Source organism: Herpailurus yagouaroundi, unplaced genomic scaffold (assembly GCF_014898765.1).
Source record: "Herpailurus yagouaroundi ecotype Mexico unplaced genomic scaffold, PumYag 29, whole genome shotgun sequence".
NCBI lineage: Eukaryota > Metazoa > Chordata > Mammalia > Carnivora > Felidae > Herpailurus > Herpailurus yagouaroundi.
This window is the reverse complement of record NW_024412377.1, coordinates 82,941,770-82,966,744: the sequence shown is the minus strand read 5'-3', so window position 1 is coordinate 82,966,744 and position 24,975 is coordinate 82,941,770. Positions and strand designations below refer to the sequence as shown.

Genomic DNA, 24,975 nt, shown 5'->3' with positions numbered 1-24,975 from the left:
TTGTTCATCTTTGTCTTCAAGCATCTAAGAACACAGTTATCTCAGTAGGCTGGTGCACCCCGGGGAGTTATAAATATCTTTCAGAAGGTAAAGAAAAACTGTCAAAGAAAACACACCCGAAAAATAAAAGCAAAAGAAGAATTGTGAACAATTTTTTAAAGCAAAATTCCAGCTATATGAGAACTTACTGAATCAGGCCAATTAGTTCTCTGTGCCTTTTTTTTTTTTTTGCAATGTTTTATTTTAATTGTATGCAGATTTATTCTAATGTTATGATGCTAATCAACCTTTGTAGCTATAATAAAATAAAGGCAGTGTCAACACCTCATCAAGTAATCACACTGCTTCTTTTATCCTAGAGACTGTATCTTCCCTACACAACACCTAAGCACTATAAAAATTATTTATACAAATAAACTATTATCTAAAGACTGAAAAGGCGTAATAAATTATGCGTAATATGGCCCAATTATGTGGTAATTTCTTTGTTTTAATTATTTGTATAGTTTTAATGAAGGGGTTGCTAGAAGGTGGAACCATTTTTATATTTAATGGAAAAAACAAATTTGTTTTAAAGAATGAAAACAAAGATAATTGGCTCTTAAATTAGAGCATACTAATATATGCATGTTCCTAATTTATTACCAGTATTATTACTTTGTTTGTGCTATCAAAACTTTTTTCTCTGGAGCTCTGATGTTGGCTATTCAAGTTATTTTTCCCATTTCTGTTAAATGTATTAATATCTTGCTGTTCATCAAGTGCCAAAATAAAGGTTAAAAAAGTTCCCTAGATTATCTACAGAAGAAAAATTGGGGTGGGTGATGACAACTCTGATCTTTCAAGATGCAGTTTACGAATGCATAATAACTTAAGAAAGTGAGAAAAAAAATAGATTTATCAAGAAAAGAGAGAACTATCCTCAATTCAACACAGCAAATCAGCAAATTTCTTCAGGGAAAGACATCAAATTTGAAAGGCATCAATACTTTTCTGCTGTCACCAAACTGTTATTTATGCTCATGTGCCAGCTGGATTTGTGTATGTGCGTGCATAATCTTTTTCTCACCACTGATGTCATCATTAAAGCTGTACAAGAATTTTGATTTTCGCTTTGCACAATCTTCAGGAGAGACTTGGACATTATGGTGAAAGTTTGTGACAAGTTTGTAAAAGTAAGAAACACAGGCTTTATGGCAGTGAAATTTCACCACTGCAAAACAGAGGAAGGTTGCCGGACCATGTACGCTTTTGCCTCTCCAGTGTGCACTGTAGAAACCACAGAGAGAAATTCTAGAGAGATAGGTAGCTCACCATTTGGGGGAAGGAAGAAAGACATTTAGGATTACCCACATGGGACTCCCTAGAACGAGCTGCCCTTTTTGAGTTTTCAAGCATATTCTAGAATTATTTCAAGACTAGTGATTTTACAACACAGAAAGATACCGACCATGGGGCATCCATTTCTCAAGGCAGAAACTAGTACTGCTTTTTATTGCTGTAAACCCCATTTTTGAGGTTTATAAAGCCTTCAAGATACTGAGGCTTTTAAGTGTTTTCATTTATGAAATCTCAAAGCTGTGATGAATTAATTTTCAGAGCAGGAGGCAATAACCAGGAACAAAGAGACCTCGTACAGCACTCCAGGGGCAGCTAAGTGTAGAGGGCTCAGGTTGCACAGGGGACAAGCAGACAGGGCAGAGGGTGGAGCCTATGAGAAGGGTCCCTTCCTATAGAAGTACCATGGCTTCATTCAATACTCATTCTGACTGGCCTGACAGGTCAAGTCAGGAAACATGTCCTTCGAACTCTTTCAGCGGCGTTTCAGTTTTTCCAGAACAACGTAACCCAAGATAACCTATCGCCAAAAAAACTTCATTGGGACATCTCCCAGTTGGATTGGATGACAGTGTGCCATGATTGTATATTATCTTTCTTAGTTTAGTTAGCCGTTATAAATGCCAAAGTTTGAGAGTTTGGATGCTGGGGATTTGGCAAGGGAGGGAAAACGGATTGTTATCTAGTGTGTCTTATGGAAGTTCAGTGAATATACCTCTTTCTTATATTTTCTTACTGTATTCTCACAGAACCGTACCAGGTAGGTCTAGGTTTCCCTCTTCTGACAGAGGAGCTAAGTGAAGGTCAGAGAGGCTTGATAACTTGTTCAAGACAACCAATTTAACAAAAAATAAATAAATAAATAAAATAAAGGAGTTACAAGGGCCTGGGCATTAACACCGGCTCTGTTCTACTAGCTCTATAGCACTGGGCAAGAGACCTCCCAACTCTGGGCTTTGCGGCCTCATCTATACAGTTGTTGTTTGTTAAGAGCAGAGATGCTATCTATGTATGCAACTCAATAGGCGCCTGATCCACTATATGTGCCCACTAAAAGCTGTGCTTCTGTCCGTGCTCTGATCCTGAGGACTTCTCAAAACCATGACAGAGGCACAATCTGCATTCAGGCTGTTTTCCTCAATATAGCTCTTCAAACTGGATTCTGGGAAGAAATGAATGAAATAACAAATCCATCTGTATGTCTGCATTGTATCACTGAGAGGTGCCAAAGGTATAGAAATGCCAGTCCTCAAGGGCTGACTATCCAGCTGGGAGGAGAAAACACACACAGAGGACCAATTTAATACATAAAACATGATATTGTATTGTTAAGCAACAGCATGACGGTAAAGACAGCAAGCACTTTAGGATTTTCATTACTGCATCTCTTCACCTTCTCCAGTCTCCTGTGCTTTTCTGGTTACCATGGTGGCTGGAATCAACCGAGATTCCCTATAAAGACACTTGGGGTTGAGACTTAATGCTGCAAGTTTTGCACCACGAAATTCCCTTTCTCTAGTGATTTTATAATTTCACTCATCTGAACCTGTGTCTTTGGAATAGATTTAAAAGACCCACATGATGGCTCATGGTTTTGTCCTAAGCAGCAACCTTAGTTTCTTATGTAAACTGGAGCCGATAAAATTTGCCATTTCCTATTTATAACATCTTTGCTTTTCTTAGAAAAAAGGACAAGATAAGATAATTATTAGATCCTGTTGTGCCGTTTAAAAATCATGGACTTAAAACTTAAGGGGCCATTTACATGCCAGAAAGAAAAGAGGTTTTGATTAGGAATATTCTCTCTGTATACAGGACCATTAACAATGCCAACCTTAAGAGTGCTTTTTCCCTAAAAGCAAATCTTACTGAAAATCTGACTTTTAAGCTCTTTCCAGGAAGCTTCTATGGTTTTTACAAAAGAAAAAATGAGTCACGTGGTCCCTGGAGAGGTATCAGAGCACAGTGGTGAGGAACAGAGTCCAGAGCTAGTCTGTTTGGGTAGAAGATCCACCACTTAGCAGCTATGGGTCTCTGGGCAAATTATTTCACTTCTCTGTCCCTCAGTCTCTTCTCTAAGTAAGTATCTGAAATCTGAAGCCCTTGTATTTTAGGGTGCAGATGGGGGCATTGGTTAATTGATTGGTCATCTCTTAACATTCAAGAGTCTTAATAGGGGCCCCCAAATCAGATTACTCTTTTGCTCAAGTAAGGGTAAAGTATTAATCTGTATACTTAACATCATTTTATGCTTGGAGTCAGAAAGGCAGATATCCTGAGGCACAGCTCTTGGACGGAACTTTTGGCAACGATATTTAAACATTCCTTTACATATCACTATTTGATTTAAGGCAGTGATTTGTTAACTGGGTCATCTGTAACACATATCCTTTCCTTTTTTTGGAAATACACCTGTTTCTGGGATTTGATTTGGCTCCTAATTCAAACAGACCTCCAAGTGCTCTGAAACAAAATCAACCTAAAATTACACACTTATCTAGAGTTACATTTAGGCCATATGGTTTAAGTTGTCCAAATGTCACAGAAGCAACAGCAGCAGCCATCATCATACTTTGCACTTACCCAGCATCTTTCCTGCCAGAATATTATGTAAGTTATAAAAGTTTCATTAAGACAGAGGTGTTAACCCTAATTCCAAAAGGACAGTCATTTAACTGTTATGTTTTGTTTTGGCTCTGTTTCATAGTGAATTGCAACATAGGAGTTTCTTCAAGTCTGTAATGGTTTCATGACGGCATTCTTATAACTGATAATGCCCAAAGTGTGAACTCCTATAATATGGAAGACAGATGGGAGGCATGTAGGACCAAGACCTTTTTCCTGGGTCTTTGAGAAGACGCTTCACTAAATTAGTAGACTCAAAGCATTACAGTCTGAGGACAATGGCTAGAATGTCATTACCAGAAACTCCTGTAGAAATAATATACATTGGAAAAGTCTGGGCAGTAAAGAGATCTCAGTGCATCACTTTAAATCTTTACCCACCTGAATTTGAAATTCTCTCTCAGATTACCAGACCTGCTCCTTAGCATCCACCATCATGCCATATATGTATAGGAGGTGGTCAATAAATCAATGTTGAGTGGATAGACATATTAAATACATAATTAGTTTATTGCAGCCCTAACAACAAGAGAATGTCACAGTATGTGTCTGCAGTACATGTGATGGATATAGGCAGAAAAAAAATGGTAAGAGGACACTGGATCAGAAAGATGATGATAGGGTTGACCAGGTTAGGCATAAACTGATTGAACTGAAAGGATTCTCAGAGTTGTTCATATTAACTTCTCTAGGTAATATAGTGTGACTCAAGATAAAATTCCATCATTATTTTGCCTAGAATTAGTCCTATGGTACTATGTCTGGAATTACCCAGGCAGAAGACAATGAAGATCTATGCTTGCCTCATCATTAACCAAATAACCTTTTAACAAACTGATCAACCAACCCATATGCTAGGTGCTGGGACAGAGGCATGAAAACTTTCAGATGCTGTCCCTGTAGTCTATAAACTTATAATGAAACTCAAGAGCTCAAAAATTCAATCTTTTAAGATATACCCCACTTTTTCCTGAGAAAGTTAACAGGAACCCATGGGGGAGGGGAAGGAAAAAAAAAAGAGAGAGAGGTTAGAATGGGAGAGAGCCAAAGCATAAGAGACTCTTAAAAACTGAGAACTGAGGGCTGATGGGGGGTGGGAGAGAGGGGAGGGTGGGTGATGGGTATTGAAGAGGGCATCTTTTGGGATGAGCACTGGGTGTTGTATGGAAACCAATTTGACAATAAATTTCATATATTTAAAAAATAAAATAAAATAAAATAAAAATAAAATATACCCTGCTTTTGTCCAGTACTGATACTTGGCTATTGCCCCCACATTGAAGTCATCACAGTTAAATATCCAGAAAGGGTTTGTTGTTGTTGCTCACTTGTTTATTTTGAGAGAGACAGAGAGAAACGTGGAGGGGGGAAGAGAATCCCAAGTAGGTTCCGTGCTGTGTACACAGAGACTGATGTGGGGGTTGATCCCATGAACCATGAGATCATGACTTGAGCCAAAATCAAGAGTTGGACGCTTAACTGACTGAGCTACCCAGACACCCCCAATAATGTTTTATGATCAACTGTAACCAGGCCTTTGGGCAAATATCCCACTCCCACCGGAATCTGCTTTCCTTTCTAACCAGGGATACAAAGACATTAAACCTCTATGTAGTATTTTCCTCCCAGTTGAGTTTTTACATCTCCCAACACTAAAAAACTCAGGTTTATACAGCAGATGACTGAGGGTAGGGAGAGATAAGGCTAAACAACATAGGAAATGTTTTTTTGCTTTACTGGTAGTAACTGTAATGAAATGTAAAATAAGCATGAATAGGTTTCAAAATGGAAGGATTAAGTTATACTCCCTTAAAAATAACAGAAGACATTTAAAAAAAATATCTTGTCCACCAAAGTCCCTCTCAGGCTGGGCGACCTAGGTCTCATTAGGAAGGATATTCACTCTGCTCTACTGATGATGGGGTATCTGGGAAGCACTGAGGTGCAAACTCAAACAATGGGTTTGAATCTTGGCTCTATCACTGTCTAACTCTATGATCTCAGACAAATTTGCCTTTCAGAGCTTTGATTTCCTCTTCCATGAAATGCTAAAATAATAGCACCTTCCTTAAAAGATGATTATAAAGATCACATGATGACATTTGCACACTGCCAGGCATGTAATATATGCTCAATAAATATTCATTCTCCCTAATTGAAAGAAACTAATTCACACATCAAATTCTAGGACTTTATATATCCTCGATTCAGTATTTAATTATGTCCTCTGGTAATAATTAGAGATCTAGAGTAATGACCTCAGGCTAAGCACTAGAAACATGGCTGCATCTGACCACCACAGGGGACACAAAGTCAAGTCCTTTGAATCAATCTTGTATCACCATAAATGAACCCCATATGCTAAAACTGGATTTGGTTCAAAGTGACACCTACCTTAAACTCAAATAATGTAGCTAGGGAAGCCCCCCCCCCCCCCCCCCCCCCGCCCATTCTTCAACCCTCAGGGGTATTCTTGAAGCTATCTATAAATTCATCTGAGAATGGAAAAAACATTTGAGAGAGAACCTCCCTCAAGATTACAAATGGTATTAACAGGAAAATAGGACAAAATTGCAAAGCCTGGAGTATATAGAGAGGAAGAGAGATGACAAGTAATATGCTCTTCTCTCCTTTATTACTCCTTAGTTGCAACACTACAGGCCTGGCAAGAGGAGTGTGAGAAAATAACTGTTCGTGGATCTTCTAAGAGAAGAACTCACAGTGTGCAAAGAGATTTTGACCTCACTAGAACCAGATGATTGGGGCTTTTAGTCTCCGGGGACGCTCTGGATTTCTGATGGCTCTCATCCTTTCCCTTTAACTCTTTTGTTGCCTATTTTTTTTTTTTTTTTTTTTTTTTTTTTGTGATGGGAAAGGTCAACACCTGGGACGGTCACGGCTTACTATCCATGTGCTATTGAACAAATGATTTAAACTCCTTGGACTCAGTTTCTATTTCCGAAATAAAGGGTACTTTCACAGGACTCAAATACTCCTGTCAAAACAAAATAGTGTAACATTTGTAATATAACCTAGATAACCATGCCTCCCAATTTCTAGAAAGGTAGGATTGTTATGTGAAAGGTAGCTAGACTTGCTTTGAAATTGAATTGGAATATTAAACAAGATGTTTTTGGTGAGCATCTGTGTTGATTTGAGGTGGATTTTTATGTGTGTGTGGGAGATTGTTGATGGAGAGCTCTACTCTCAGGTATTGCCATTTCTGTAAAGCATCTCAGTACCTGGTGCACAGTAGGTGCTCAATATGGCGAGTATCCTTGATGTCTGAGTACCGCAGGACACAGTCAAGCATAAAGCTGGCTGTTTGGCGTGCATCCTAGGCTTAAAGGAGAGAAGTAGATGGGTCCTTCTTTTGTCCCAAAGTTGCCAGCCCAGTTAACTAGGGAATAAAGCCAAGGCCTCAAGGACACATCCCTGGGGCAGAAAGCTACCACCAAAAATAGAACAACGGTGTTCTCAAGAAAGTACTTAGGTTGGCCACCGCATATAAAAGGGGGGCAAAAGGGAACTTAAGCCACACATCTATGGTCGGTCACAAAGATCGGCACTCAGATTAGAAAAACGCTTAGGATCGAACTTTATCCATTAAGAATAGCTGAAATGAGGCTGATTTTCTATGCTGTTGCTACTCACCATTTTATAGTGGCACAACTCGCAACCCAAACACTGTGGAATTACATTCAGTATAGGTTTGTTTATCAGTTCTTCTACCCTATCCATTTTTCAGCAGCTGATTAGTCTCCCTGGGATGTAGACACATCTCTGATCAAGAGCTGCTTGACTCTTTTCCATCCTCACACGTGCATCCCTATATCCACATTACTTATAATAAATGTGCTCCTATGTACATATATAAACATTTGTATGCATATATGTTCCCAATGCTGTATTCAAAGACACATCCCGAACGGATGTATATACATGCTCATATACATATAGGAATCCAACTGGATTCCCAGAGGGAAATGTAGAACACATTGTTAAAACGTCTGTCATCCATGTAAGAGAAACAGAAATGAGCTGGGCATTAAATTTGCATACAGCCCCGAGCACAGAGGTTCCTGTATGTGCACCGTTCTCCTGTTCTTGATGATGGGCCTATCTGACAGAAAGATTCTGTCAGGATTAGCTCAGGAAAAACACCCCCAAGGAGATAATTTGAAGACATACTGAGAATTTGCCTCAATACATGAAAATAAACATGAAATCCTCAGCACTCTCTGCACATTGAGAAGTTCCCACCAACACCCTGCTGCACACCGGGGGATAATCTACTGGAGCTAATTAACACACAGTCATACACAACGCTGTTAGAAGTGGTTGCCACTTAGGATTGATTTAGTTGCTGCAATGCTTAAAAGAGGCTCGAGAAGGTTTTTGTGTAAATGTGGGAGGAAAGGAGAGGAAATAAAAGTGTAAAAACAGCTGCAAAATTAAAAGGTGCTAAGGTCTTTTTTCTCCCCCTGAAGACATTAGGGAAACTTATTGAGAAACTATTAGTATTCCAGTAAAGCTTTTTACTTGATTTTAGGTTTCCTTCCATGTCAAAATTACACACACACACACACACACACACACACACACACAGAGTCAGTGCACAGTCTATAGATTGTGGTTATGAAAAAGGGGATGTTTTACTTTACAAGCAAACAAGTTCTTCAGTAAATGCTAACATATGGATTGTGTCATCTAAAAACAACAACAACAACAACAACAACAACAACAACAACAACCTTTCCTCTCCATGTCTGCTTCTCACTTTATCTTTCTGGATTTATGGAGATTTTCAGCAACTTTATGAATTAGTAGTGAGTTTTGGGAAAAATCATCAAGGAATAAAGGGCCACAAACAATTTATTCCTTGCACTATGAAAATGACAGGACAAATCTAAGTACTTGAAAATGTTCTTCCTCAAAGTCAATGTTGCGAATGCTATCTTATGAATGAACATCTCTCATCATCATGATAGTGAAATATCACAACTGAGTATATACAGAAGTTTTAGTAACCTGCTTTTCATTGCTGAAACATAATAGAAATAATATAGAAAAGACCATTAGTGTAAACCGCTAAGTCAGGCTTTATGAAAATTTAGAGAGTTGCAATTGATTTTTTGCCCTGATAAAAGAGTTTACTAAAGAAAATTAAAATAACATAAAAAGGATTTCCAGGGAGAGAGTATTTCCTTTGGATTTAACAAGCTACTTTTTATTTTAGTTGTATTGTTTATATCCCAAATAGCTAGGAACCATTCTTGATTCTAATTCTATTTGGCTATATTTTGCTTCCTGTTAGCTGAGGTACGATTTATTAAAGATAATAAGAACTATGACAAAAAATTCTGTAAATATATTTTTCCATTAGGTTAGACTAGCCTAAAAATAAAAAACTCAACAACAATGTTCTCACAAGCAGTATCTACTATGTACAAAGCCCTTTACCACATCTTGAGTAGAACAGAGAGACCAATGCAACCACTCCTTCGTCCTTTAGAGGGTAACCCCAGGAGGGAAGGCAGACACCACCCCAGAGACCTAGAGCAAACAGGAGATAACTGACGGCGGCTATGCGGTGTGTTTGGTTGTGATACGTGGGTGAGCGTTTACACAAGCCTATGTGCTGCGATCAGCTTATTATGTCTGCCATGAGAAACGGCAAGGCCTCTGCCAGCTTGGTCCCAAAGTTGGTATGAAGCAGTGGGGTGGGAATTTATGTAAGAAAGGAGGTCAGAATGGTTAGTGACATTTTATTTTCAGTATCTTTCTAAATGCCAACAAATTGTTAACAGTGGTGTTGAGACCATGAATTGTTCCTCCTTAAATGAGCTGTACAGTGGTTTACGTAGAAAATAAAAGCATCAACAAAACATTCAATACTAAAGCTGAAGTTACACAAGTTTACAAGGGTTCTGTCAAGTAAGCGACTGCTTTGAACTGGTTAAAATACTAGATAAAAATTCACGGGCTCAGAGAATTTGCAGTGTGGGGCAAGCACATGTGAATGAGGCAAACAGACTGATTACTAGATGCAAAGGTTGTGTCCTTGCAAACATAAAGAGGTTTTTCTTGTTTTTGTTTTGTGCTAGGTCTCCAAATTTTAGCCAAAAAAACATTAGCTGGAAGCAGTTACTCAGTCTACTCTAAATAGAACAGACGCTAAGTACCCAAAAGGACCAGGAAAGATCAGCCTTCTATGTTTCGCCTCATTCTCCTTCTTGGAGTTCCCCCATTAACACCAACACCAAGTAATGCTGGGAACAGACAAGGCTTTTGTTCACCATTCTTTAAAAGAAGGAGTTGGAAAGCTCAGGAAAAAATTTTAAATATTTGAACAAACATGGACATTTCGTTTTTATTCCTTTCATTAATTTACTTCTACAGCTACACTCATCTACTCCAAGAACACTAGAGCCCTACAGATGCCACTTCGAGAGCCTGCTTTTCCTTCCGGATTTAAGGTGGCAGAAAGGCAGGCAGGAGACACAGAAAGAGAAAGATGGATTGAAAAGTGTCAGGATGTCAGTCTCAATGAAATCCTGGCAGCTTCCCAAATGCCAGTTGTAGGAACATTTTTCTGAACCTCCCTCACTGACTTTCACTTTATATTTTCACTTTATATTGATAAAAAGAAATGAATCTTTACCATTTTCCTCCCTCCTCCTCCAGCAATTTCTGGTTTCTTTCTTCGGTCTTCTGAAACACCGGCACCTTTCTTCTCCTGACGTAGTTCTTCCTTTCTCAATGTATTCTATATCCTTTCATGGAAGCAACCCAGTTGGATTGTATAGCCTGACTTCACGTTAAAATAACGTGAGCTGGGGCATCCGGGAGGCTGAGTCAGTTAAGCGTATGCCTTCGGCTCAGGTCATGATCTCACGTTCGTGAGCTTGAGCCCCACATCGGGCTATCTACTGTCAGTGCAGGGACTGCTTCAGATCCTCGGTCCTCCTCTCTCTCTGCCCCTGCCTCATTCACATTCTCTCTCCCTCTCTTAAAAAAATTAAATTAATAAAGTGAATAAAATAACGTGAGGAGAATTGGATTTTACTCATCTTACCTGGGCCTTACCCGAGACCAGTTAAACCGGAATCATTGAAAGGCAGAAACTGGTGTGTGTGGGTGTATGTTTTATTACAGCCCTGATGATTTTAACAAGCACCCAACAGAGTGGATTGCAGATGATTAGTTCACAAAGTGAGGACCCTGGATCAGCATGATTGGCATCACCTGTAAACTTGTTAAAAATGCAAATACTTGCACCCTACCTTACGCTAATCTATCAGAAACCTTGGGATCTGGGCTCAGATTTCTGTGTTTTTAAGAACCTTCCAGCTGATTCTGAAACATGCCAAAATTTGGAAGCCTATGTGCTAGATCACTGACATTTTAATTGTCTAAGTTAAGACTTTTAGCAAAGTCTTATTTAAAGTGTGGTCCCTGACCGGCAACATCAGGATCACCTAAGAGCTCTACCCTTGGCTTACTGAGGTTTTTAATAAGATCCCCAGGTGATGTATATGTAGATCAAAGGCTGAGAAGCGCTGTTCTAAGAACTTATTCAAAATTCCTTGGACCTTGCCAAATAGCTGGCTGTTACAATCTTATTAATACATGTAATAATTCCATTACATGTATTAATACATGTACAATCTTATTAATACATGTAATAATTCCATTACATGAGAAATTCCATTTCTCAAAAATGGAACCCACTTATCCTTTAGCTATTAAAAGACAGAGTTGCTTTTCCTATGTGGTGCCAGGTCTAAGTCTTTTTCTATATTTCTATTTTTGTTCTAAAGGTAATTTTGCATCTCTGGAGAAAATGGAGAAAAATCTTATGCCAGAACAATAAAATGGATACATCTCAGAACTAAGGAAAAGATCAAGAAGTAAAAAATCAAAATTCCTGATGTTTTCCTTGGTTCTGAGATGTATCCATTTTATTCCTCTGGAAACGGGATCTCTGAGGTTTCACAGAGAACAAGGATGGATTCTTTGCTTTGCGTCTACTCCCAAACACAGGAAAGGATCTCCGGAGGTGAAAAAAAAACCACACAAAAAAACTTTATTGACCATAACCACTCCTATCTATATGTATACATACATATGCAAATTAGAGGGAGAGAGAAATGTCATCTCCAGCAAGTCAAGTTCATCACCCTCTGAGGGTCAGGCTCTGGTGTGAGGATGGCCCAGATTTCTCTATAACAGAGAGAGCTCTGTTGCTTCTTGTGATTATTCTGAAGTATTACTTTGTGAGAACCGAGGTAATGGCAAAAGGTCACAAACCCACCTGCTTGAGCACCTGTTTTTCCACTCTTCTTCTTTCATTTGCAACTTCAGCCTCATTTAGTTCAGGTAAGAACCGATCCCTTGAAACTGCAGGTCCTTCCCTGTTTGGTATCCTAGCCTGAGCCTTGATTTGGAAGGGGTGGTGAACAGGTGGAGAAAAGGGCTGTCACATGATCTACATTTGTAGCTAATAAGAAGAACATTTTCAGAGTTGAAAAGAGCAGACTAAAGAATAATGATTTAAACTATTTCTGAATCTGATTAAAACCATCGTGCAAGTCAACTACATTCTTTTACTACAGAATATGTCATTGAATCTTATCATCAGAAAGTCTGAAAAAATTAAGAAAGATTCAAAATCAAATGTGTAACATTAAGAAGTGAAGAAGCCTCCTTACAACATTAACGTTAGTTGTCCAGTGTGACCAGTCTGTTCAAAACTTCTTAGTCACTTAGTTACTTCTTCCTGAGCTTCCCCACCCCCAGCCCTGGGGGTTACCCTGTGAGAAAATGACTTCTCTATCTAACCACTTAATGTGAATATTTGTTGTGAACCAGCTGCAGCTCTAATAACCACTGATCCATGGAATCGAAGGTTACTCTCCACAAACAATAAGCTCTCCTTGTTCCTGCAACTGCACTCTGTAACCTTTGCAAGTATTATAAAAAGTAGGCACCATGGATCCCAATGCAATTACAGCCACAAGTTTCTTATGATCAGATTAATTTCAAGCTTCAGTAAAGTAGTTAAAGGTTTATCAACAAAGGTGATAACTGATGACATACAATTGCTCAGACGATGGGGTAGTTTTTCTGCAAAATAAACTAGCTGCACTGTGTTGCCAATTTGGTCAACAGGTAAAACTAAAAATGCTGATGGTTTGAGGTATGTCGACATCGTGGTGACAATCAAAGGTTCGTTTCTTTCCCACATAAATATAATTTTCCATTTTAAGAAATAACATCACTCAGAAAGAATTTTGTTCAAAGGGTCCCTGAACTAAATAAATCAAGCTCCATTCTCTAAAATCCAAATGAGTTCCTTGGTAGCAAAGGAACACAGGAATGAGTGTTTATAACATGTATTTTTTTGACCACCACAAAAATGTCATGGACTTAGACATTCACAGGTGTGATTTATTACCTCGAAGTAAAATATACTAATAAGATTTTAATGTAATTAAAATCCATTTCCCTCCTCAGCAAAATAAGACTTTAAGAAAATATAGAACCAGTCAGGCTCTAACCACTTGTGACTCCTGGTCTAGAACAGAGCCGGGACACTTAGTGGGCACTCAGTCAGTGTGAGGGAGGAAGGAAGGAAGGAAGGCAGGCAGGAAGGAGAGAACATCAAAATGGGAGAAATACCCCCGCTAAGAAAAGAGAATTATGTCTCTGAAATAAAAGTTATACTTCTAAAAATATCATGTACTATTTTCAACCCATGAATTAGAAATAAAGGTGCGTTTTGGTATGAAACACATGCTCTGCAACTGTTTGAATTAATACATGCTGTCAATTATTCCAAAAAAAAAAAAAAAAAACAACTGAGAAGAGAGGAAGGCAGTGATCTTCGTTTTCACTTAAGAAATATATACACGGTGGCATTTTGTTGTATTAGTTTAAAAATAACAAGTACAATAATGCCAGTCCTTCTGGCTTTTAACTGTTTTTAACAGAAATAAGATAAAACGGGTCTAAACTGGTGAAGGTTCTGAGATGCTAACAGCAATCGTCTTGCTGCTTGTGAGAGTGCCTGACTCCTAGAAGCACTTTTTTGTAATATTGCTACACAGTCCTAAAATATTACTCTATATTTTAGAAGACTTGTGTATTTCTTTTTTTATTTGAAGGGCTGTATGAGAAACAAAGCATTATGTTTCAGACAAGAGTCCTTATGATTTTCAAGATCCCAGGTTATGCACTCAGCCATTCAGCGCTCTCCCACCTACATGGGGTCACAATGCTAAGAAAAGTCACCTCTGAGCAAAATTGTGAACTTCAAGGCCAAACAACTGCATAAATAATCTGTAGGCCACAGACCATCATCAAAGTCTGGAATTTATGCAAATAGTGCTGCTTACATTTAACAGATCTGTAATGGTGTAAGCTTTTCCAGCCTAAATAAATGAGAAAGTGGAGAGCTTCTACGGTGCAAGATTGCTACCTAGAGGCCAAACTGCAGAATAACATACAAAACAATTAGGGTAGAGGGGGGGAAAAAAGAGGCAAACAGTAGTTTCTCAGGGCAATGTAAATTATATACTGATAATGAGAGAAACCCAGGAGAATGTAAAGATTGTATAATACACACTGGATGTGTATTGGCAGTTTTTGTTATAAAACCATAATCCAGTTTTAGAGCTTTTATTATTTCCCACTTCTTTCTTTTGAAGGGTTCTTTACCTCCTGAAAAACGTAGTGTTTTTCTGCGGGGCAAATATATTCTGTCTCAATAATGTATTCTAATACCTCTGCACGTATATTGAATATATATGTAGAGATTCTATGTAGAATCCGTATTGATAATTGTAATTGTTTTTGGTAGAGCAATCAATTACAAAATTTGGAGTCAGTTTCTATGGCTCGAACAAAACTCCTAAGGCAGTGGTGGCTGGGGGAGAGGACAGGTTATACTACATTCTCCCTGACTCTAGATAGTTTTTATAATTCATTTATTCAAAACTATCTACTTCCAATATTTAGAGTAATTTAAAGATTATGTATATTTTTAAACTGTATTTCTTCTTTAAGAAAATACCAAATACTTTGGTTATGAAGCTCAGATGGTAGTTCATCTTATAGTAAAGCAATCTCATTTCCACTGACAAAAAAATGTGATTAACACTGAATTCCCAGTAATTTATTTACCAGCCACAGTTTTTGAAATATTGAGGGTGATTTTTAAAATACAGATCTTTGAAACTATAAGACAAGTTATTAGAAATGCATTTTTCCTTCAACCATAAAGAAATTCCAACTCTAAAGAGAGTAGGTTTCAAAAGTGAATAATATATTATGGTTAAAACACATCAACAATCTGTCACACCATATGTACAAATAAACATATCCTATCATCACTGCACATGCCATAAATGAGGCCAGGGAAACATCTGAAAAGGTAGAGCAAATTCTTCCTCGTACTCTTATAATCACTAAACAACATTGTCAACATTTTCCAAGATATGCATAGAGGAAAGCTATGCTAAGCTATAATACTATTTATATAGTTCAAACATTCTGCTTGCCCATCTGATGAAGAGGTTCCGCACATTCTTAATTTTAAACTCTATTTAGAACATATTCAGTTTGAGGAAGGAAAGAATACTATTCTTTATAATTGGATTTTGGTTTTGAATAATGAAATACTAATTATAATCTATCCTTGAAATATTTAGGAGTAAGAATCTTAGGTGAAATGTGATTAATTCAAGAGTTCAAATATAACAGAATCATAAAAGAAAAATCATTGTAGAGTAACAAATATGCTAGTTTATTATAACTTGTAGCCAACTGCATATAGTTCATCATTTCCCCCAACTAAAGTATGGATTTTAAGCAATTAGATGGTGTAGTAAACATGTGTGATAGAATCCATAACTTTAGAAGGCAGAGTGGTGAAGGCATTAGACTACAGGTGGGTATTCCCCCCTCAGTATTAGTGTCTCCTGAGGAGCAAATGTTTTATATATGGTGCTTAACTGTATATAATCATAATATAATTATGCAATGATTAAATGATCTCAATTTTATTTTAATCAAGTAGGTAATATTTTTATTAGAAATAGTTTTCTATAATTACATTACTCAGGAGAAATTTTAATAAAGATTGAGGGTAAACCATATAACTTCTAAAAGCAAATTCATAATAAATTTTCTGTGAAATTAATATTTAATTTACCTAACGGTATTTCTCCTCATATAGTTCTCCAGAAATTGGGTTGTTACTTTTGCAACTGATTTATATTTTGTCAGTCAGTATAATGGTGAACAGAATTAGTGAGAATGTTCAGGATGTGTGAGAGAATTATTAATTAAAGGGAAGAAAAAGTTTTTAATTCTTCCCTCTTAGGCAAAATGGATTTTTCAAGTCCTTATTATTATTTACCTGAGGTAAATAAATTCATATGTAGAGCTCTAATTCTACCATAACATAATTACAAACCATAATAAAGGGTAAAAATTTTCCTATTGCCTTTAAGAAGGCTTTAGGAACAAAATATAAAGCTGAATAATAAAAATTACATTATGGTTGGTGGATACTTATCCTAAGGCTATTTATCAAAATCAACTCAACTTATTGATCATAAGAAATAGTGCCATTATTCTGTTGGTGTAATCGTAATGCTCATAACGAGGCAGCCTACTATGTTTGTGTACCATTTTAACACGGATTGTGTATCAGAAAAATTGTCCATACAAGCAACAAAACTATTTTTTCTTAGCTCACAGAACTGTATTCACTTTTTTCTTATTTGTGCATTTTCACTGTTCTCATGCTAAACATGAATGAGTCCTAAAACTAAATTCGCATTATCAATATGAATTCTAGACCCATCAAGTCTCTTTCTAGCTGAGGGGATGTTACTTTTATCTTTGCTACATTCTCTGCAGAACTTATTGGTAACATACTTTCAGAAATGCCAGCCAATAAACGACACTAAAATAATTTTCTTTATAAAAGCACAGTGATCTTTGGCACCGTTCACTATTTTCAAAGCCAGAAAAGAACAGATAACAAATATATGACTCACAAATTATCAATTATGAAAAATAATCTGGTTCGGAAAGCTGCACTAATGTAAAAAGATGGATGACTTGTCACAAACCAATAAAGGCTATTGTTTGTGAATCCGATATTTGATTTTATCGTTTATGTTAGGCAACTTAAAATGATTTTTAAACCACATTACTTTTTGAAAAAAAAATTTATAAAGGTGAACACAGGGGTTGGGGGGAGAAGAAACCAAATGTGTAATCTGTCATCCTTGAAACAATTTATACTCTTACATTGAATCCAGCCTGCAAATTTAAATCGCAAAGACCTGGTCAGCAAGGATGGACGTATTAGAAAGGGCCCTACCATGTTCCAGAGAATGGACAGCAGCAGGAACATTAGTATGACTTTGGTTCTATTTTTCTTTTTAATACGCCATTCTGATGGCAAAAACTTTGCAGCTATGATGCTTTGTTATGCAGAGAAGTTTAAACCCTGTGATTTCAAAGGTAAGTGTGGTTACACTTCTCACGAGGGTACTGGCCTTTGCCTATTTTGTATTATACAGAAAAAAGCACAGTGAGGCTACCAAGCTCAGAAAACCTTTATGACCGATTCTCTTCCAGATTGTTTCATATTTGTAATTTTACAATGAAGACAGAGGTACAATTCTCACCAACCGTGGAGAACATTCTTGGGAGCGGCTAGGGCCAGAAATTTCCTACATGGTGTTACCTGGGCACCACTTCAGTGCTCTCTCTGCTCTCTGATAAGTCAACTACAACCTTTTACACATGCTTGTGAATTAGGACTTGGGTATCTAAGATAATCAGAATATTTTGTCCACAAGGCCAGTAATAAAATGTGCATATGTTATCTACAGGTGGTTCACTCCCACCCCTAGATAACAGGCTTGATCATCAGATGATACAGGGCACAGATGGGTTTCAGTGACATAAAATATGGCAGACACAGGTAGAGGGTAGCAGGGACAATAATACAGATAGTCAGGAGTAATCCCAAGATTATGATGTGCTCGGATGGGTATCTGGTGGGAAGACTGAAAAATGGTGAAGGAAGGGATGGGTTTAAGGGTAGAAAGGGGTTCGCATCCTAGAGACATTACTGCACAATAAGGCTTTACCATAGACTTCTTCCCGCTCCACACTCAGTGAAAAAATACTAGAAATCTTGAAATAAACAGAAAAAGGAAGAGACCAAGGGCCTGCTTATAAGCCAAAACATAGTTTAAAAAAAAAATAAGTATTAAACCCTGAATCAACCTCTAACAGCTTGTTTCAGGTGAAGGCCATGAATTTTGCTTGAAGTGGGGCTCATGAGGGTTCTTGGATATCTTCCTACTTGGACTCTGTAAAGAAGTGAAATGAGGTTGGGGGATGGACGTAATTGAGTAACTTATTCAATTATGGCAACTGCTCCTAATGAAGACCTATTACAACTAAGTTTTTAATAGAAAATGTGCTAATTGACTAGGTTGGAGCTCAGAACAAGCATATGGCTAAGATGTTTGATTACCTAGTCTGGTTCCATGTCAGTGATCAACTATAACACTGTAAAAATGAGTGTTTCTATGACAACTACTAAGCTTGCTGACTAAGGAGTGGGTGGCCAACTTGACGGATGAGTTTCTCCAAATAATATATGATCCATTATTCCCCCACTATTTAACCTAGAGGCTCATCAGCTGAAGCATGCTTTCTCTTGTCCCTTACTCAAAACATTCATCCTGCTCTCAGCCGTGGCAAAGCTTAAATCAGACTCTTATGTGAAGAATATTGCATAGGATTTCTTTTTTAATTGGAAAGGGCATATATAGCTATGAATCCAATCTCTTCAGAAAAGTGAAGCAAGTCAACACACTCCGACTAGTTCTGAGTCTAACATTCAACCTCATGAGGAGTGATTGTAATAATTTTGGAAGTTTCTGGATGGGGCAGTCTCTAAGTCAAAGAGAGCCTGTACAGCAACTTTCAGGAGATGGGTAATTCATCACCCACAATTTTAGACAAAAACTTTCTTTTCCAATGTCATTCTAAACTAAAATTCAAAACAGGTGTTTGATGCTAAGGCTGTAACCAAATTATTCCCCCTTATAACCTGCAACTCTGATAAGACTTCCCTCGGAAATATAATGGTTACATAGCCCTTGTACGGTTTTAACAAACCCCTATTTTCTTCTTTCTGCACCATACAATGTGCAGTCTATTTGCACCCATTCAGGACTAAATTACAGATAAAGTTACAGCAAATTTGTTTTCTCAAAAAAGCAGTCAGCCCTAATATCCCTTGAGTAATAAAAGCCTTGTCTTTCATTCAGAACTAGAACTGGCATAATTTTCTCCAAGAAACAAACTCTACTTCCTGCGACAATGGACCTGTTCTTAAAATTCTGAATGGGGTGCAGCTCAATTTGCAGGTGTTCAGGTATAAAGGTAAAAGGGCATTTGACCCCCCAACTGGCAATTGGTGCTGTGGTAGGTAACTTCAGTCTCCTAGTTATATCATTCTATTAGATAAGCTGCCAGAGTTTTCAGCTCTGAATTACAGAGGTAGGCTCAAGTGAATCAATAATTTATACAGATATATCTCATTCGTTCTGATGGTATAAAGATACATACTAACAGCCTGCTGCAGCCACAGAACAAAGCAGGGAGACATTATTTAAAAAGAAAGACAGAAAAAGAAACCCATTTATCTATGTGAGCGAAAACATTACGTAATAATGACCTAATGGCTTATTAATATTATTTTTCAACCATTTACACAAATGCTGTGATGAGACAAATCAGCTCTTTATGAATATCAATAAGGCAAATGTTGAACTAACATTTAAAACTTTTGGATTGACTTTAAAACAGAGTGGTATTTTACATAGCAGTACAATAGAAATCATTCGAAAGATTGGTGCACCTGAGAAGTTTACATTCGCTAGCTTAACTAAATCCTTCAAATATTTTATTACTGAATTTCAGTATAAAATTACTAAAAGATGAGGATCAAATACGTTTAGGGACTGTACACTAAGAGTATTGTTAATATAGCCTTATGCTGTTAATCATTACCTGGGGAAAATTACATAGTGTTTTATTCACTAATACTGTGACATTTTTATTAACTCATAATCCCTGTGCTAACAGTGGTGCATTAAACAAGTTATATTAAGAGGGCAGCAAATATTAAAAATGCCTATTTAAAATTCTTCAATCAAGTTAAAGGGAATCCTCTAACACATGGGCTCCTCTAAAGGAAAGCAGTACCAAAAACAGTGTGGTTATAATATAAATTAATAATCAATAGCCCAGATAACTTAAACAATATTTCTGTAACTTCCTGCTGTCTCGTGCATAAGAATGAAGGGATTCTGTGATCTAAAAACATGATAAAAATCTGTCCTGGTAAATTTAATTATAAATAGTGACTGTTTCTTGACAGATCTCAAAATTTATGTGAGGACAAGATGCATTAGAAGTTGGTCCCCTGCCCATTTTACCTCTTTCCGTTCAAGGCCGGACATATTGTCTGGCTGGGACACGTGAACCAATTGCATTCAGAAATGGCTTAAGAAGACTGTGTGCAAAATTAATTAAGGCAATAGATCCAATGAGAAAGAAGATAGCAATTAGAGGTAATACTCAGGTACCCTATTTTCCTCCACACAGAGAAATGATCTTTTCCCTTCTTTTCCAGGCAAACTCCTTTGGAAATACAGCAGATGATAAAATTCTGAAAGAAAATAAAAACACACGCAAGAGAGAAAACAAGAGTGAAAGCAAGAGCGAGCGAGCGAGCGAGCGAGAGAGAGAGAGAGAGAGACTAATGCAGTGGTCTCTACCACAAGTCCTTAAGCTTTTATATGTGATACTCTGGGGCTGCCTGCTGTAACCAGTTAACATTTCTGGCCTTCCAAGAAAATATAACTAGTACCTTAAAGTAGAGAGAGGAAGAAGAAATAATGGAGTGTCCCATTTCTGACAGTCAAGAGGGAAAGGAGAGAAATGTTCCCACACTGATCTCATTAAGATGACGAGAATAATGAGTGTGAATCTTATGTATGAATCTCCTAGTAGATAGAGGAGGGCATAAATGTATCCCACATTCACTCCTTTATGATGCCTGATATACTACATTTATTCTTAGCTTCATCTGATACTACTGTTGGGGGCTTCTGTTACAATATTACAGCTTTAACTTCAAGTTTTGCCGCTGAAGTCATCTGAATCAGTCATTCAACACAGCTTTATTGAGTGTGCATGAAAACGGGGAAGATCTGTTAATGGCAACTGAAATGCATCTCAAGCAGAACAGCCTGAATTTATTTCCTGTCACTGGTTCTAGTAATGGATTAAAAATACTGACAAATGGCATTTTTCAGTTTATAATCTATTTTATTTCCTAGCTCCTTAAACTTAGGTTAAACATTCTACTCAATTAGAAATAGAACCCTGGTATTATTAAATATGTCTAAATATTATTAAATATTTTTGGAGGAAGACTCATGCATTTTCCACCAACACTGACGAGACATTTCCTTTGTGATTTCTCTTCCTTAGACCTAATGTAAGATATTTTCAAATAATAATTTTAAGTTATATCAGTTTTCAACATTGGTATACATTCTGGAAGGGGACATAGCTCTCAGAAACAAAAACCTGTGCTCTGGTTGTGTATGTCGTTCAAGCCTAGATGATCCATGGGCCCTTGTACTTAAGGACTTCAAAGCATTTCATAGAGATGATTTAATTTAGCTTTCTTCACTCCAATAACTTTAATAGCAATAAATTGGGGCACCAAGCTTACAGCACATAATTTATATAATGAAGAGGACAACCCCCTTACAAATTCTAACGCTGTCTCAAAATATGCCCAAATTACTATTTTAGTACTTCTACTACGTTGTGAAGGGATATGCTATCCTATTATATTACTTAATGACAGGCTAGAAAGATTTTGATCCACAGAATTTTGAAGGACATTTAGGATGAGAGCAATCAATGAAGCTGGATCACCAATTTTTCTAAATAATTCAAAATACATACACTTTTTTTCTTGGCATTTATTTAGTCTAATGAACACTTACACCATGGACAGCTTCATCTTAGCTACCATTAAATCAATACGAATCAATATAGATAGTTTAAACTGTTTAAGCAACTCAGCGACAATATATGTTTGAAACCTGGAAAATATATTCTTAATGAGTCTACATTTACTTTTGGGAATAAGTAATTTATACCGCTTGGAGGCCAAGTGACATTACTTGTCTAAAATGTGCCTCACCTAGACACACAGTGAACCCTTTAAGAGTTCTTTATTACTGTGCACTCATCTCTGCAGTGGTTTGAGGAGTGGTGTACATGACCCCGACCAATGGAAAAGTTCATTAAAACATAAGATACACACTTATTAACTTCAGGAATAATACTAACTAAAGTGAACATGGCTTTACTGTTTCCAGTAGGCAATGCCAGCCCTCTCAGATGAACACATTCCTTAACAGGGAATACCAAGGACTGGGAGTCCAATTTTATACTCTTAGAACTCTACAAGACAACGTCAGACATTTGGTTTTCCTTATTAAGAACATTCAACATATAAAGTTCAGGACAGAGAGACAGATCTATCTGTATTTCTCTCTCTGCTTTTTTTTTTTTTTTAAGTGTATTTATTTATTTTGAGGGAGAGAGAGAGAGAGAGAAAGAGAGGGAGGGAGGGGCAGAGAGAGAATCCCAAGCAGCCTCTGTACTGTCAGCACAGAGCTGGACACAGGGCTCGAACCCACAAACCGTGAGATCATGACCTGAGCCCAAATCAAGAATCAGACAGACGTTTAACTGACTGAGTCACCCAGGAGCCCCTCTCTCTCTGCCCTTCTTATCTTTTCAATGTTCCTGTCTTGAAGGATCTACTTCCCATGACTGGGGGAGAAGGAGAGTGCCTCAGTAATTTCCTCTACCGCAAAATGGTCTCCAAGCTCCCTTCCAAGTGTAACATTCTGTCACTTCATCTGCGCCCTTCAGAGCCCCACAGAATCTAGGCCCCTTGCCTTTGCCATGAGGCAGGTGCTCTATGTTGAAGGTAGGACTGGGATAGGTGTGTTGGTGGCATCCTGAACACCAAGCCATGATTGCACCGAATCTCCTTCCTACATGCAATGTTTCCATTCTGCAGCTAGTACTCTATAAAGGAATTGATTAGGTTTATTAGTGGCTCTATGTCATTATTTATGACATCGCTACTATCGGGAAGTGTGTTCCAAAGTCTAAGTAACTATCTTACAAAACAGACTTTTCCATCTTATTTGGAGATGGGAACCCTATATGAAGAATATTTAGTCTTAACTACACTAACCAAGCCAATCAAGATTTAAGACTTAGAAACTATGGCATGAGTCTCTTATTCTGATAATATTTTAAAAAATGAAAGGAATAGGATACAGCCGGAGAAGCTAATAGAACCTGGGTTAAATGTGTCTTTGATAAACACCAGCCTGCTGAAGGAGGCATGCAAGAGGCTCTTGCAATGGAAGAACTAATTCTATTTAAAATAATTTAAACACAACCAGATAAATTTTCAATATTGCCACCTAACCAGAAAAAGTGAACCCTGGCATCTGAACTTCTGCATTTATAAATTAATTTTCTCTGAGTAGCAGTCACCACTTTACCATTACTGCTTCAAAACGTAGCACCTCTTTTATACAACCTCATTAATCTGTGGATAATTAATGGACTACTTTTAAGACTGGCAATCTATTATTTTAAATTAAAAATTAAATATGTCTTTAACTGACTAAGAAAAATAATATTTAATCCATCCACATTTTACGACAAAACTGAATGATAGATTCTTTTTCTCAAACATGTAAGCATTGCCTGAAATCTGCTTGACGAGAAATGTATAGAATCCTAACAATAGAAAATGCACTAGAATTATGTGTGTAGAGCTAAGTGGTATATAAAACATCATATATTTACGTACTATTGATAAATTGGAATAGTTCCAGTTTTGGGATTCCTATGCGGAACTAGATAACTTGACGTGCAGAATAGCCAGTAAAACATGTATCTTCACCATTTTAAATGACTTTCCTATTCTACAACCTTTTTCCTTCCCTTCCAATGAAGATCTAATAGGTAATCAAGCCTAATGAAGTATGCTTTTATATCTCAGACATAATGATATTCATTTAAGAATATAAAGATTATCTACTAGTCATAAATACAGTGCAATGTATAGACAAAACCCATCAAACCCTCATAATGATGGAGGTCGTATTACTTAGGCCAGAATTAATGTTCACCCCACTTCTCCATTTCAGTGAAGCACAACAATGTACGCTTGGAATTGATGTAAAGAAGAAAACTCTCGTATGGGTTTCATAAGGGCAAGATTCAATTCTTTACTCTCTACAAAGCTAAACAAAATCTTTCCTTTAATTGGACTCTAATATAGTCAATAATTTTGTACAGAGATCACAAATTTTCTTTCTTCAGACTGGATTACCTATGGGAATAATCTTTATTATATGCAAAGTACAGAAAATCCAAACTAGACTTTACTACCAAGAGTATGAAAGTAAACAGAGTTAAGCTCATGTGAAACCTCATTTACAGTATGTATCCTCAAAGGTGGGTAATATGACATCCAAGGGGGCAAAAATTGGCTCTTAGGGGAGAATAAAAGAAACTTAGATATTACAATGATTTGTGCCCCTCCAAAACTCAACATTGACTGAGCTAATAGTATTCCTTAGCATTTATTTTCTCTCATTTAATGAAAATTTTCTTCTTAGGAGGTTGAATATGGAAAAAAAACCCACTGAGAAACACTGATTTAATATAAAATGAAAACAAAGTTTTATCTCTAACATCTCTTTTTTCCATTCTTAAAATCAGAGTTGCCTTTCATTTTCATCCAAATATCTACTGACAGTTTAATGTAATTTCCATCTTTTCTTG

General features: G+C 37.1%; 1 protein-coding gene across 10 annotated transcripts in view; it reads right to left on the bottom strand.

Annotated features, from left to right (window-relative positions):
- MCTP1 (multiple C2 and transmembrane domain containing 1) overlaps nt 1-24,975 on the bottom strand; it is a 534,454-nt gene that overhangs the window by 121,374 nt on the left and 388,105 nt on the right. The window lies entirely within an intron of this gene.